The sequence below is a fragment of the Sinocyclocheilus rhinocerous genome, unplaced genomic scaffold (genome assembly GCF_001515625.1).
Source record: "Sinocyclocheilus rhinocerous isolate Xijiao unplaced genomic scaffold, SAMN03320098_v1.1 scaffold435, whole genome shotgun sequence".
Taxonomy (NCBI): Eukaryota; Metazoa; Chordata; class Actinopteri; order Cypriniformes; family Cyprinidae; genus Sinocyclocheilus; species Sinocyclocheilus rhinocerous.
This window is the reverse complement of record NW_015630023.1, coordinates 307,130-311,611: the sequence shown is the minus strand read 5'-3', so window position 1 is coordinate 311,611 and position 4,482 is coordinate 307,130.

Sequence of the window (4,482 nt, the reverse complement as noted above, 5' to 3'; positions counted from 1 at the left end):
GATCCGATTCAGGCGTTGCCACCGTCCCGGAGGGCGGCAGCACAGGCGAATCTTCCTCTCCAGAGAGCTCTCCCTCCGATGCAGTGATCGACATCCGGTCGTCGGGAGGAGCACCGAAGGATACCGCTGGTATGCTCTTTGAAGAGGGCCCAGCGCGTTCCTTTGGCGGCTCGACTGGTTGCGAAGCGATAGAGGACTGATGGTCCCCCGAGGTTTGGTTCGCCACCACTGTAACCCTCAGACCGCCCGTGCTACTGCCCGAAGTAGCCCTCGCCTGGGTGCCGCTAGGGCAAACACTAGATCGCGGCAGAAACAATACCCTCGAGGTAACGGAGCCTGGCCCGCAGCTCCGAGATGGTCATCTTCCCACAATGGGAACATGACTCATCCACGAACGCCACCTCAGCGTGTTTAATGCCCAGACATGTGAGGCAGCGACCGTGACCATCACCCAGCGCCAGGTAACCACCGCATCCAGAAACGCACGGGTGAAACGGCATCTTTAAAAAGGCGATCCGTCGTCTTTACAAAGACGCACCCGTGTAAGCTCTTTCAGGGAAATGCTCTTTTATGTGCTGAGGGAAATGGCCGCTTGCAGCACGACAGGGGGTAGTGCAGCCTGAAGTGCGCAACCCACTCAACACAGGAACGACCACCACTGAAGCGCAGTCCGCCAACACAAAAACTCCCTAGAGCGTGTTGAACTCGTCGTCACAAACAAAGCTATTGGTAGGAGAAGAACGATGTTATCGCTCGGCTCCGAAGCGAAAAGCTAAACGGCATTGGGCTCACGAGCCTGTCTCATAGTCTACCACAAGAATCCAAATGTTTCAATTTTTGCCATATTTGTAACATTTGTTTGTATATCTATTATTCATTATGTAGTCTAAACATGGCTTTATACTTCACTCATGTTCTAATATCCGTGTAAAATCCTTCACATGTGCAAAAATGTTTGTTTGGGCGCTGCATGCTGATTTTTACAGCGGACCTTTTAAAATAAACAATGTAACTTTTATGTTTGGTTGACTGCATTTTAGTTTGATGATGAATGGCTGAAATGTCAGGCAACGGTAGAACTAATCTTTGTTTGTGTGTGCGTGAGGCGCCTGTGCGATCAGATGAATTTAATCAAATAGATAAAAAATCAAATCAGATAAAAAGAAAAGAAATAAAGTGCATTAAGAGTGTCACAAAAATGAGCGTAGCCTATACTTGTTGCACAGTGGGGTTTTTTTTCCTTTTGTTAATCTGTTAATTATATTATAGCCTATTATATATTTTGTGTGATCCTATTTATTTTATTCCTTTTATAGACTTAATTTCTGTTTTTCTTCTTTCATGATGTGACGATTGAATCCTCATGATCTTGTTTACGCTGCTATTCGCGCATATAAAGCTAAAGCCCTGTACAAAACAACAACAACAACAAAAACGATCGACTAATGAGCTTCGTTTAACGGTCAGGAAAATAAAAATGAACAAAATGCTGTCATTCTACAATTCTCCACCGTATTTACTATGCTGCGCGCAAGTTCAGGTAACTCAAAAACTTGCGTACACGAGCTGAGACCAGACGTGAGATTTGATCGTAGCCACCGCTCACGTCCATATTGATAAATTCCAAGTTTTGCGTTGAAACAACCGTACGCCCAATTTTCTGTCGTAGGCCTACGTTCGTTTCGGAAATGAGGTCCAATGAGTTTAATCTAGCATTATAATGACTTTAATATTGAGATGGTTTTAATTTTTATTATTGCTTGGCCATAATACTCTAACGTATATTTGAGAGGTAGCCTAAATATAATTGGAAAAAAAAAATATATATAACCTTTTGTTAATCTGTTAATTATATTATAGCCTATTATATATTTTGTGTGATCCTATTTATTTTATTCCTTTTATAGACTTAATTTCTGTTTTTCTTCTTTCACAGAAGCGCTGCAGGTGTATGATGCGACGATTGAATCCTCATGGTCTTGTTTACGCTGCTATTCACGCATATAAAGCTAAAGCTCTGTATAAAACCTGTCTGATGTGATACTGTAGCTGATGGCTGCATGGCTAGAATTTTATCTCTAATACTACCGACCTTAGAAGTAAAGAAGTTCATAAAGTCATTACTGCTGTGCTGTTGGGAAATGTCTGCGCCTGTTGATGCTTTATTTTTCATTAATTTAGAATCAGAATCAGAAAAAGCTTTATTGCTAGGTGTCTTTACACACACTCCTGTGGCAGGTTGAATTTCCTCATCTGGAGAAGGAAATACAGCCTCTGCTGGGCCTTTTTTACAATAGAGTCGATGTGAATGTCCCACTTCAGATCCTGAGAGATGGTGGTGCCCAGGAATCTGAATGAATCTACTGCTGCCACAGTGCTGTTCATGATGGTGAGTGGGAGAGGTGCAGGTTTTTTTTTCCTGAAGTCCACTATCATCTCCACTGTTTTGAGCGTGTTGAGCTCCAGGTTGTTAAGACTGCACCAGACAGACAGCTGCTCAACCTCTTGTCTGTAAGCAGACTCCTCACTGTCCTGGATGAGGCCGATGACTGTAGTGTCATCTGCAAACTTCAGGAGCTTGACGGAGGGGTTTTTAGAGGTGCAGTCATCTGTATACAGGGAGAAGAGCAGTGGGGAGAGAACGCAACCCTGGAATGCAACTGCATCGTCAACAGACCTGTCTGTTCTGTAGGCAAACTGAAGAGGATCCAGCAAGGGTCCAGTGATGTCCTTCAGGTAGGCCATGACCACAGACGTGAAAGCGACAGGTCTGTAATCATTAAGTCCAGTGATTTTGTTTTTTTTGGGGACCGGAATGATGGTGAACCATTTGAAGCAGCAGGGAACTTCATACAGCTCCAGTGATCTGTTGAAGATCTGTGTGAAGATGGGGGCCAGCCCAGACTTTTAGACAGGCAGGTGAAACACCGTCTGGGCCTGAAGCTTTCTTAGTCTTCTGTTTCCTGAAGACCCGGTTCACATCCTCTACACAGACCTTAAGCGCAGCTTGAATGGTGGGAGAGGCAGGAAGGGGGGTTGCAGGGGGGGGTAGGTGTATATTTGAAGTGCAGATCAGAGCGGGTGTGGGGTGTGAGACTGGGCTTTTCAAACCAGCAGTAAAACACATTCAGATTGTCAGCCAGTTGTTGATTCTCCACAGACTGTGGGGGTGGTGTCTTGTACTTGGTGATGCTCCTCAGACCTGTCCAGACTAGCACTGGGTCGTTGGCTGAAAACAGTTTTTTCAGCTTTTCAGAGTAGTTTTTTAGCCACTCTGATCTCCTTTGTTAGTAAGAATCCTCTTTGGCATGACGAAGCTGTTTGAGTTTCCCAGTAAACCACGGTTTATCATTATTGAATAATAAAAATGACCTCGTGGGGATGCACATATCCTCACAGAAACTGATGTATGATGTTACAGTATCTGTGCGCTCGTTCAGCTTCAAAAACACTCCAATCAGTGCAGTCAAAGCAGGCTTGTAAATCCCGCTCTTCTTCATTAATCCATCTTTTTACAGTCCTAATTACAGGTTTACCTGATTTCAGTGTTGCCTGTAGGTCGGTATAAGATAAACTAGACCGTGATCAGAGAGTCCCAAAGCTGCCCGTGGGACAGAGTGATATGCATCCTTTATTGTGGTGTGGCAGTGATCCAGTATATTACTGTCTCTGGTAGGGCATGCTGTCTGTATTTTGGCAGTTCACGGGAAAGATTTGCTTTTTTTAAATCTGAGATTTGCTAGATGGATACTAGGAAGCGCTGTTCGGAAACCGCGTTTGCAGAGCTTAACCAGAGCGCTGACTAGAACATTTAACAAACCGTCTGAATAATCAAAAAACGGAAAAATGTTGTCTGGTGTGTGTTGCCTTATGTCCAGTAGTTTGTCTCTGGTAAAACTGATAGTAAAAGAATGACTAAACAACAGAACAAACAAACAAAAACAGCAAAAGAACGGGAGAGCTCCACACCATGGCAACCATAAACGGCGCCATCTTGAGTTGATTAATTTAGCCACTTTATTGCTAATGCTATTTAATGCCTATTGGATTAAATGCCTGGGGTTGTGTTTGTTTTATTCTAAAAGAGACAAATCAGATCTAGCAGTTTTTAGAGCTTTTCTAAGTAGAAGTACTTTCCCGCCATGCATTACAAAATACCTCTAGTTTTGTTTTGTTTTTTTCAGCTGCGCTCCATTCTCCGGGCGGCTCTCTTTAAGGTGCGAGCGTGCTCGTTATACCATGTTGTCGAACTGTTTTCCTTAAACTTCATTAAGCGTAAAGAAGCAACCGTATCTAAAGTGCTAGAAAAGAGAGAGTCAATAGTTTCTGTTACACCATCAAGTTTTTCTGAGCTATTGGAATTGAGACGAGGAATTGAGTCAAGTCAGGAAGATTATTTACAAAGCAGTCTTTTGTGGTAGAAGTGATAGTTCTACCATATTTGTAACAAGGAGTTGAATTTGCAGCTTTAGCTATATGGAG